Genomic DNA, 12,130 nt, shown 5'->3' with positions numbered 1-12,130 from the left:
CGATTGCTACTTCATCCCTCCCGAAATGGTTCCTACCGTCAAAACCCGTCAAGCACCTTGCTTCGACGAACAAGCCGTTAGCCTATTATTTGGAGAAGACCGATTCATTAGGGCCGCGCAGGATGAGATCATTACTATGATACTTCAAGACGATAGCTTCAACCCCACCGCGTTAATCACGGAAATCGACACAAAGCAGCAGAAAGGATGGAGAAAATCTATCAAATGGACCAACAACCAAGGAAGACTCTTCAAGCTCACTACTGGAGAAGGAGAGATGTTCAAAGGAGAACCGAGAAGACGAGTTCGAGTTCGAGTCGGAGTCGGAGTCGGAGTCGAGTCGGAGTCTAGAGAAGTCATTAGAGAGTCTACTCCTGTTGTCATCCCCACTCCCTTCGTTTCTCCTAGCTTAGCCTCGAGTAGTCACGTAGTTCGGGAATGCCCCACCATCGTTCCTTTGCCGCCACGGACCATGGATCAGTTGGCTTCTTTGTTTCAACTTTACTCAAATCTTAATATGAATAAATCGAGTTACGCTTACTCTCTGTGTTCTTTCGAGTGCAGTGCATTTATGATGATACTGAGGATGACCAAGACCCAGACTTGACCGAAATACCTCCCTACGTAGCCAAAGAAATATTACAGGAAGGGGAAGGGGGACCGGTAATAGAGGACACCGAACCCATCAACGTAGGAACCGAATTAGAATCCAAAGAACATAGGATAGGGACTACCTTGAGCTCTACCGAAAGGGCCGATTTCATAGACCTCCTAAATGAATTCAAAGACGTTTTCGCTTGGTCCTACAAAGACATGCCAGGGATCGACAGGGATATCGCCGAACATAGAATTCCTATTAAGCCGGGTTTCAAACCTGTGAAACAAAAGCTTCGACGAATGAGAACAGAGTGGGCTCTAAAGATTAAGGAAGAAGTTGATAAACAATTCAAAGCCGGGTTCATCAAAGTTTCCGAGTACTCTGACTGGGTAGCTAACATAGTACCTGTGCCCAAAAAGGATGGGAGAATCCGTGTTTGTGTTGACTTCAGGGACTTAAACAAAGCAAGTCCAAAAGATGACTTCCCTCTACCTCACATTGACATATTGGTGGACAATCTGCAGCACCACGCATTACTATCCTTCATGGATGGATATGCAGGTTATAACCAAATCAAGATGGCCATGGAAGATATGCACAAGACCGCATTCGTCACCCAATGGGGAACATATTGCTATACAGTAATGCCATTCGGATTGATCAACGCCGGAGCTACATACCAACGCACCGCAACTACACTCCTACATGACATGATGCACAAAGAAGTTGAGGTATATGTAGATGACATGATCGTCAAATCCAAAGAAAGAGAAGGACATATTGCAAACCTTCGCAAGTTCTTCGCAAGGCTACGAAAGTACAACATGAGACTCAATCCTCGAAAATGCACATTTGGGGTAACATCCGGAAAACTCCCCGGGATATGTCGTCACCAACGCGGTATAGAAATAGATCCTCGAAAATCAAAGCTCGATCGAAATGCCACACCTCAAACGAGAAAAAAAGTCGAGGATTCCCGGAAAGGTACAATATATAAGTCGATTCATATCGAAACTTACCATGATTTGCGAGCCTATCTTCAAGAAACTCAAGAAAACAGACCACACCATGTGGGATGATGATTGTCAAAAGGCGTTTAACCGAATCAAAGAAATATTGGCTAAACCACCAGTGCTCATGCCGCCACAACGAGATCAACCTCTTGGTTTATATCTCATAGTAACTGAAACTGCCATGGGTGCTATGCTGGCTCAAACCGTAGGAAGTGAAGAAAGAGCTATTTACTATCTAAGTTAGAAATTCTTGGAATATGAGTGCAAATACTCGCAACTCGAAAAGACATGCCTCGCTCTTGTGTGGGCGACGAAGAAGCTACGTCACTACATGCTTAGCTACTCCGTCAAGATATATTCCAAAATGGATCCAGTCAAATACCTCTTCGAGAAACCCGTCCTCAACGGACGTCTTGCAAGGTGGACTCTGATGCTCTCAGAATTCGACCTCAAATATGTGCCACTAAAAGTCATAAAAGGTCGCGCCGTCGCCGAATTCTTCGCAGAAAATCCTATCAACGACGCGCAAACCATAGACACTTGGTCATTTCCCGACGAGGACATACTTCAAACAGACGTGGACTCTTGGGATCTATACTTTGATGGAGCATCAAATTTGAGAGGATTCGGAATAGGAGTGTTGCTCATTTCTCCTGAAGGTGAGCATACACCAATCGCTGTCAAACTCGACTTCGAGGTGACAAACAACGCTGCAGAGTATGAAGCTTGTCTCATTGGACTTCAAGCGGCAGTAAGCTTAGGCATCAAAAACCTCCGAGTACATGGGGATTCATCACTGATCATCAATCAAGTTACAGGATCCTGGAAAATCCGAAGCGAAAGCCTCGCACCCTATCAAGCTAGGATAGACCAAGTGGCTCAATTCTTTGATCACGTAACCTACTTACACCTGCCTCGAGAGGAAAATCAATTTGCAGACGCTCTTGCGAAACTCGCATCTTTGATAAGTATACCAGATCACATGGTGGAAATGCCTTTGTGTATCGAATGACGGTCAGAGCCGGCTTATGTCCATCAAATCACCGATGAAGAAGAAATCGCACAGGAACCCTGGTTCCAAGCGACCCTGAATTTCAAGCTTAATGGTACCTATCCACCGGATATGGACAAAAGGGGACAACGTGCTATACGCCTACTAGCTTCCCAATACGTCCTGATGCAAGGAGAATTGTACAAAAGAACACCTCTTGGTGTAGTCCTACGTTGCCTTGATCATTCACAGGCACGAAAGGTGATGGAAGAAGTCCACGACGGAGAATGCGGTCCTCACATGAGCGGGCCTATGATGGCAAAGAAAATCACACGTTTAGGGTATTATTGGACCACCATGGAATCTGATTGCATCAAATACGTGAGACATTGCCACAACTGCCAAATCTTCGGAAATGTACAACACGTCCCTCCTTCGTTGCTATACACGATGACATCTCCTTGGCCATTTTCCGCATGGGGAATTGACATAATCGGGAAGATAACCCCAGCCGGAACAGGAGGTCACTGTTTCATTCTAGTAGCAATTGACTATTTCACCAAGTGGGTAGAAGCGGCTTCCTACACTGCTCTTACGGCTAAAAATGTGGCAAAATTCATACAAAACAACATCATTTGCCGATATGGTTGCCCACATGAGATCATCAGTGATAACGGGTCACACTTCCAAGCTGAAACCGAGCAATTGCTAGCCAAATACAAGATTAAGCATCACCACTCTTCGCCCTATATACCACAGACTAACGGCGCGGTAGAGGCGGCAAACAAGAACGTTGTCACAATTCTCAAGAAAATGACTGACAACTATAGAGATTGGCCAAGCAAGATACCCTTTGCTTTATGGGGATATCGTACATCAGTTAGGACGCCCACTGGGGCTACTCCTTTCTATTTGACCTACGGCATGGAGGCCGTACAACCAGTCGAGCTAGAAATACCATCCTTGCGTATTCTACTCGAAAGTCAAATCCACGGCCGATTGGAAGAGGGATAGATATGAAGAACTCATCCTCCTGGATGAACGTAGGCTACGCGCCTTACACAATGTCCAAACATATCAAGCACGTATCAAACGAGCTTTCAACAAAAGAGTTAGGCCAAGAAACATCAAAGAAGGAGACTTAGTACTCAAATCGGTTAGAGCTCTTTTACCTGTCGACCCAAGGGGAAAATTCAAACCTAATTGGGCCGGACCATATCTAGTCAAATCCATACTCCCAGGGGGTGCGGTTAGAATCACAGACCTAGACGGGAATGAGTTTTCAAACCCCACAAACCTCGACCAACTGAAACGATACTATGCCTAGAATAGGACAAAAACGCGCCTCGCGTAAACCCATGTGTCGCTCTTGTGGCACTAAATAAACGGCCCCTGGCCAAGCTGAAATAAGCTAAGTGTCACTATGCTCTTGCATCTTGACAAGACTATCATCCTCATATCATCGAATAAACTAAATTCGCACCTTGAGAACAAAAGCTCATGCTTATTTTCTATGTTCATTACAAGCTCTTGCTTCGAACAATTATTCTTTTACATTTACTCGAACTACGCGCAAGGGTTTGCTTTCGCTTTTTAAGTGAATACGTAGGCAATCCTTCACCGGATTCAACCCAATATTATACCTAAAATGTAAATAGAAGGACATTTGCATTGCATTTGAAATTCGACAAGAATAATAAAAGAAAATCACAACGGTTTCATAACCATTTAACCTTTTTATTCCATTCATTTTCTAGTAATAATAATACGCTACATAATAAAAATAGAATAGGTTAGGATTCTAAAAATCCCTCCCTTTTATTACAACAATAATAATAATACTCAAATAATAAATAAGGACTCGGGCTATTCCTCCATCTTTCCCTTGCCCTTGTCATTCTTGTCATACTTCTTGTCACGACCTCGAGCCGGGCGCTCTTGCACCACTTCAGACCTAATCACCAACGGTCTTTCTCGAGGCCTGACTCTCCCATTCTTGCCAACCACCATTTCCGCAACAGAGTAGTCTTTGATTTCTTCAAGGATGAATGACCAAATCCAGCTTCTTCTTCTCCTTCCTCGGATGCTTCTCCTTCTCTTTCTCTCCCTCGCGCACCTTGTAGTCAACAGGCTCGCGTTTCCTAAGTCTCTCGCGTTCTTCCGAAGTTGCGGCCTTTCTCCACCTCGGGTAGGAATCACACCCCAAAGCATTGGCGGAGAAGCTCAAGAACCACATGTTCCTTTGGGCCCATTTGATAGCCCCACACTCTTCGGCTCTCGGTGGTAAGCGCTACGGCGATCTGAACGGTATCAAGCCTCGGGATAGTCCGCTGCCCGGCCCGACTTGCCTCATCAATCTTTCCGGAAAGATGCATACCATGAACTCCAATCCCGGAATACGCACGGACCTAGTGGGATCCAAAGAAGACACTCAAGTGACAGACTTGAGGTGCCACCATGGTACGACCCACCTAATCAACGGGCCATCATCATTCTTCAGCTTGTTCTTCCAATAGTCACAAACCCGAGTGAAGTCCACCATGTACAACCGCGTCCTCATCGCAATCATACGGGAGTGATAGGAAAGTGCATGAACCGGGGCTCGAGCGTCGAGCCGTTCCATAAGCCAAACCTACCAAAAGCAGGTATTAGACACCCAACGAAAAAAAAACGAAAAAAAAAAAAAAAAAAAAAAAAAAAAAAAAAAAAAAAAAAAAAAAAAAAAAAAAAAACGAAAAACGAAAAAAAGAAGAAAAAGAAAAGGTGTCTTTTACCTGTAGGATAACGGGACTCCCCAGAAATGGCAGATCGCGGTTGGATTTCCTATTATCCAAACCCAAGATGATCTCCCCTAAGCACAAACAAGTGGGCTCTGCAGCGACTCCATTTGTTCGATAAGACCCAAAAGACGGGGATCACCTCGCAAATCTTCATCAACATGTCCATGGAAGACATACACATGCAGCAAACAAAAGCCAAATGCTCTTCTCCTAGCGACATAAGAGACAGTGGGGTCAGCCCTGTTGATGAATCGGTCTACGAAGTCCAACATTCTCACACCTTTCGGGGTAACTAAGCGATCCACCTCAAGTCTGGTCAGTCCAAGCAGGTCTCTGAATTTGCTCTTATACCCTTGTGAAGTGGAAGGAATGGCGGGTAAATGCTCGGGGTCCCACCCACCAATAGCAGCAACTTCCTCCGGAAAAGGACAAATATCACCACCTGGGAACGCGAATACATGACAATTTGGGTCCCAGTAGTCAAGGCAAGCATCCAAGAACGGTTTTACCACCTTAATGAGTTTCAAACTCAATAGAGACCCAAGGTTATGAGCACCCATATCGTGCTTCTCAATATTCGAGAATTCATTAGTCCATTCCTTCAAGCGGATCTCCAAAGTATTCATGATGACAAATTTTCTCTTGAAAATTTATTTTGGGAGTTTTTTATGAGATTAACGGAGAAAAGACGAAAGAATTATGTGATTTAAAGCTTCGTCGACGCTTCTATTTATACTAATTGCTGTTTCCAAAATCCGCCAGGAGAGACCAACTTGGGAACAAGCGCAGCTCCTGCTGCGCCTATTCAAAGCGACGCAGCTCGTGCTGCGCCTCTTCCCCAGGCTCACTCTCTGTGATTTCCGCGTTTGGATCTTTCCTAATTCTATAACGAATAATTTCCTATTCCTACGGGATTTTATTTTGGTAAATACGAGCAGTTTACCATGTTTCCGGTTTCCTAAATTCGCGGGCACGCATTTCGAGGCGACGTCGACACACTCGCCATTTTTATCGCACCTTTTTATTTTATTTTATTATTCTAATTCGTTTATTTATTCTTAGGAAATAAATTTCATTTCATTCTAATTTCATTTTTTTAATCATTTTCTTCTGTTTTCTTTTTTTAACAAATTTCAACATTTTCATTTCTACACTTGTAGATTTCTCTTTTTCTTTTTTTTTAGGGGGTAACCCTCCCTACCGTCCGGTCATTTCCGACAAAATTTTCTGCATTTTTTGCATTTTTGTATCCTTTTGAGTCTTTTTTTTGCGCTAATTACGACCATATGTGTATAAAATGTATGTTTTGCGTGATTTCCATGTAAATTTCGGCAGCATGACGGCGTAAACCGTTGTCTACCCAACCTGTTCAAGAACTAACCTGCAGGTACAAGCAACACAACCCAAGAAAGAAAGGCACTCGTGCCATCATATATACAAATGTACAAGAACCGGGGCTTGCACCAACCAAATCAAAGTCCATAAAGCGGGGGCTTGCGCCCAAACAAGTCCAAAAACATTCAAAATCGGATGTACAAGTCTACAAAACTACGCAGAACTACTCATTGGGCACCCTCCAACTCAAAGAACCCTCACCATAAGAGCAAGAATCTCGGCATCCCGAAACTCGAGCTCCCTTGACAAGCGAGCCGTCTCCTCCCGAGACTGGGCCAACTCTCGCTCCAGCTCGCGGTCACCCTGTAAAAAAGAAATTGGCTCATGTCAATCAACTCAAACAAAACTGAAAATCAAAAATCAAAAGAAAATCAAACGAGGTTCGTACCTGACAACCTCGACCACCGACGAGTGCCTCGACGGCGGTAGCTCGTAGCCGGTTGGCCACCCTCCAAAGTGCCACGAACCGAGATGGCGCGACCTGCATTTCAAAAGAAAGTCTCAGTAAGGCAAACAAGTTTAATCGAATGTGTTCTTACACGAAAGGTATATAAGCTTCGGAGGCTCACCCTCCGAATCGATGATCTTTGCGCCGATCGTCTAGGCCAGCATCCGTCACGGCCACGTCAAAGTCACGCAACTCGGAGAGCGTCGTCCTCCCAGTCGCGTCAGTGTACTCGAGGGTCTCGGGGTACACTGGGGGCTCGACGCCCGCCGCCTCGACCTCCTGCAAAGACAAATAGCTGTCATTAACCGATGATCTTTCGTCGTAATTCTCGAAATCAAATCAAGAAAAGTAAAGGATACTCACCACTACTGGCCAGTACGCCAACCTCCCGTAAAGGAACGCTGAGTACTCCTCGCCAGGCAGAAGAAGGTCGTCGCCACTAGCACCCCAGTCCGCCTCCCTCTCGGCCTTCGGGCTCACGAACATCGTCCTCGGAGGGTCAATGGGAACCGTCAACGCGCCCGAGAGCACCGACGAGCCAAACGCTCGCCCGGATACCACACAGACCCATCGACATCCACAACGACAAAGGCTCGGGCTCCTAGGTCGAAGGACCTCAGCGACAAAAGGAGGCGCTCCAGCGTACTCCGCCCAAGGTCTGGGCACCCACTGCGATAATATAAAGGCAAAGATCATTCCTATGGTCAAGTGAAAGCAAAGTACAAGAGATGTAAATACGAGTGGGATACTCACGCTACTCAGCTGAAGGGCGTTCACATCCCGCCGGTAGACATTGTGAGAAGAGCGCTTGCTCTTCGTCCTGCACATCACCCAATCCCTCACCACGGGATAGGCCTTCTCCAGCGGCTCTGTCCTCTTCGGCGCGAGACTCGGGAAGTAAGAGTACACCCATGCCTGTAAAACAAAATAATCAATGACGATCTTTCGTACTTCAATAAAGAAAGGAATTTGCTAAGGAAGGTTCATACCTCCAACAGTAGTCCAGGTCCGACAGCGCCAGGAGAAGTCCCCTTCTCCATCAACTCCGGACGAACCATGGCCCTCATGAAGCGGATGAGGACCGCAAAACCAGCAGTGACCCAGTCCCAACGTCCTAGGGAACTCAGGTCAGAAAGAAAGGGAAGAAGCTTCGTCGATAGCCTCTCGCCCTTGTCTCCGAGGTAAATCGAAGACAAGAACCACCAAAGCCACGGGCAGGCCCTCTGCTCACCAGTACAAGGAGGAGGAGCATCTCCTCCCATCGATCGTCACCAACTCCGGTCTTCCCCGCAAAGTAATCTCGAACATAGGTCTGGGTACCAAGCCCTAAGATCGCAACACCTTTCGCGATGTGTTCCACCGATCAATCTCCTCGCCTCGGCCGAATCCGCTCTCATAGCAGTCTCCGGCCACACCATCTCCTCGGTCCCGCACGGCAGACCGGAAATCATGTCGTAGTCCTCCAGAGTAACTCCCACCTCACCAAAAGGCAGGTGAAACGTGGAAGTCGTATCCCAGAATCGATCCAAGAAAGCACGGACCAGGCTAAGGTTGGCCCGCAACTTCCTCTTCACGATATCCCTCCGGACTGAACCAGGAGGACCGAACGCTCCACGCTCGATCATGGCCCTCTCCTCCGCCGACAGCCGCTCGTAGTGCTCCATCGCTGTCGTGTAACCCGAGAACGACCTGATGTTCCCGGCCTCCTATTATGAGTTGAAACAAAGCTATCTTTAGTTTTGAATGGAAATTTGCAAGAAGTTTGGACAAAAAGAATGAAAGAGAATAGGTGATGAGTAGTGAATTCTTATTTACCAGGCTCTTCACCGTCCTGTAGGACAGGTGACCCTCTGCAGCCCACACGAGGTGCCTACTCTCCCAGGTCTCAGCCCACGTAGGAGCTCCCCTCAGCTGACGACCTCCTCGCTCGACGTTGGCCTGCCTCGGGCCTCCTCCTCCTCCGCCTCCTCGTGTGCCTCGTCTCCAGTGGCCATCACCGCGTCGGTGAAAGCCTGCTCCAAAGCCTCCTCAACCGCACTGGCGTCTATCTCCATGGGAGTCCTCCCAGAAGTAGAAGCCTCATCACCTGCAACGTTAAAGTAAATTTAGGCCGCGTCACTTGACGGCAAGCCTTTGTTAAGGAGTTTTCGAGCCTCCAAAGCCCTGAAAACTGTCTTTTCTGGCCATCTTTGGCCATATTCCCGCCAACCCAATCACTCATGTGATAAATTGGGTCAAATCAAGTCCAAGTCAAGGCCTGGTTCCGGGTTCGAGTCGAAAATTCGGCAGCATTTCGTTATAATGGTGATTATGCCCTAGAAAGGTGCCCTGAAAAAGTTGTCACAAACCAAAATTTCGAGATGACAGGAAGTTTACCCATCATCCAAGGATCCCAAATATCAAATTTCGTCGCCAATGGACCATCCTAAGGCTATTTTCGAAGCAATTTACGGTTCAGCTGTAAAACCGTCTCAAAATTCGCTCAAGGGCTCAAAACTCGATGAAAATTCAAAGTAAATACATGGTTATGTTCCTAACATTGCCTACTATCCATTTCTAGCATCAATTTGGCAAAGCAAATTCATTTGGGGGAAAAGCCCCAAATTTTCGATCAAAAGGGTCGAAAACCCTAGTTCTTGCGGCTCGAAATTCGACAAATACGGATGATTAATGCAAGATTAAGACACGTACCTCGATTAGTCATGTTTAAAGCAAGCTTTTGAATCCAACCTCGACGGAAATGGTGAAGATTTGAGAGAGAAATTGAAGGAAATGTGTTTCGAAATAATGAATAAAACCCTTCTGATTTCGCGTTTTTACGCGGAAATTGCCAATTTGGGGAAAGGACGCAGCAGGCGCTGCGCCTCTTCCAAGAGACGCAGCTCTTGCTGCGCCTCTTCCTGGCGTTCCCTTCATAAGAATTTTCAAAAAACTCGTTATGAGTTCGTTATTTGTGGGCCCATCTTTGGTGCGCCTCTTCTTCAACGCTATTATATTTGGTCCGTTTCAACGATTTTCTTTCGTTCTGGCCCGCGTTTTATCCTACGCGGCAGTATTTTGCAGTATTGTCCAAATTCATTTTATCCCGCGCAGCAGTATTTTGCAGTATTGCTCAATCTATTTTGTCCTATTGCAGATAGTATTTTTGCGATCGCTCACTCAAGATTTCTGCCATGACGATCAAGATGTTCCTAGTCGTCAATATATTCCCCAACAAGAGTTCGCTTGAGACCGACGCAAGCAGATTCAACCTCAAGTTTTGCCAGAGTTCGTTTGAGACCGACGCAAGCGGATTTTTTCCCCAGCAGTTTCTACCGACGTCCTGCTGCTTTCACTATATTTTGTGTTTCCCCGCGGAGTCCGACAGGGTGTCGTTCTCCAGAAGTTCCTATACCCGAACCTTAGCCACCCTTAAGTTGATCTTATATTTGACCTCCTTCCCGTCAATGCTTTCCTTTAGGGTCCCATACCCTAGCACCAATCCTTATATATCTTTTAGGTCTTACCCTTAGCTCCTACGCTTACCCTTAGCTCCTACGCTCAACCTTAGCTCTTATGCACCTCCGAAAGCATCTCGAGAAGAAGTCCCAGGTATGGTCTCTTCTTATGGCTGGCGAGCCTCCTTACGTAGTCTAATGGACTTTAAACGATCCTCCCCGATAGTCGACAGACTCTAAAATGTTCCCGACGACAGGTCCTTGGTTCAGACCCCTTGAGCCGCCTTGCGTCGCCATAGTCGTCAGGTTGTAATCTTCGATTGACCTGATGGCTATACTTTGACTTTCGCCTTGTCCAAGCCTCAGTCAAAGTGGGGGCTCTGTAGACACCTCGTTTCTGCACCTCCCGCAAACCACCCGGTGATGATTGGGCCGCATGTCTGATTCGCGGAACGATTTGTGACAGTTCGTAAGTCTATCGTCAAGTGATTGCTCAAATATTAATGTCAACCTCTTAGTTGTCATCTACGTCCTGATACGGTCGTTTTGGCAGTAATTAGAGTACATTCGGAGTCCGGGTCAAAAACCGTCTCCATTTTCTGATAATTGTTAAATCCCGAGTCAGAATGTTCTGGAATGTTCCGGATATTTCTATTCCATATTTCATAAATTTTATCTTTTGGCAAATAATATCCTGTAATATTCAAAAGATAATCGGATTATTTCCGTCCTACCATAACTCAAACGCGGAAATCTTTCTTGATGAGGAAACCTCCGGGAATGTGACGCAGCAGCGCCGCGCTCTTCCAAGGGACGCAGTGGGCTGCCGCGCCTCTTCCCAGCCCTTCTTTGCATGATTTACGTATCCTTTTTATATCTTTCCGAGATTCACTTCCAAAGAGTCTCCGAAACCCTATTCCTCCGCGTGATTAGTATAAATAGGAGCTTTCGTTCCTCATATTTCTCACGCGAGTGTCCGCCCTTCTCTTCTCCCTTTGCATTCTAGACTTCGTTCTTACTAATTGGCGCCTACGTGCTTGGACTTCCGACCACGTAAGCTCGGATCTTTCCGGGTACCAGCCTCTCCGTTGCATGACCGACCAATTTGACCAACTACACCAATAATCAACTTAATTAATCAATCGTTTTCCTCTTACGAGGGCACTCTCTTTGCATTCGCGTCGAGCATTCACTAGTCGATACTTAGTTCATCTCGTTCCGTCAACATGTAAGTCTGAGGGTGTAATAATTCTCTTTATTTATTGTATTTTGATTTTCGTATCACCATTGTAAGGTTTATGTCGAATACACCATTAAAATCGATTTCTAAAACCGTGCTTTAGAACCTGTTTTTACGGATTTCCAGTAGACAGACGTCGAGAAAAGACGCAGCAACTGCTGCGCCTCTTCGAAGGAGCGCAGTTCCTGCTGCGCGCTCTTCGTGAGGCCGCCGCATTCTCGCTTCTTT

Source organism: Silene latifolia, chromosome 6 (assembly GCF_048544455.1).
Source record: "Silene latifolia isolate original U9 population chromosome 6, ASM4854445v1, whole genome shotgun sequence".
Lineage (NCBI taxonomy): Eukaryota > Viridiplantae > Streptophyta > Magnoliopsida > Caryophyllales > Caryophyllaceae > Silene > Silene latifolia.
The sequence above is the reverse complement of the archived record's forward strand: the minus strand, read 5'-3'. Positions refer to the sequence as shown.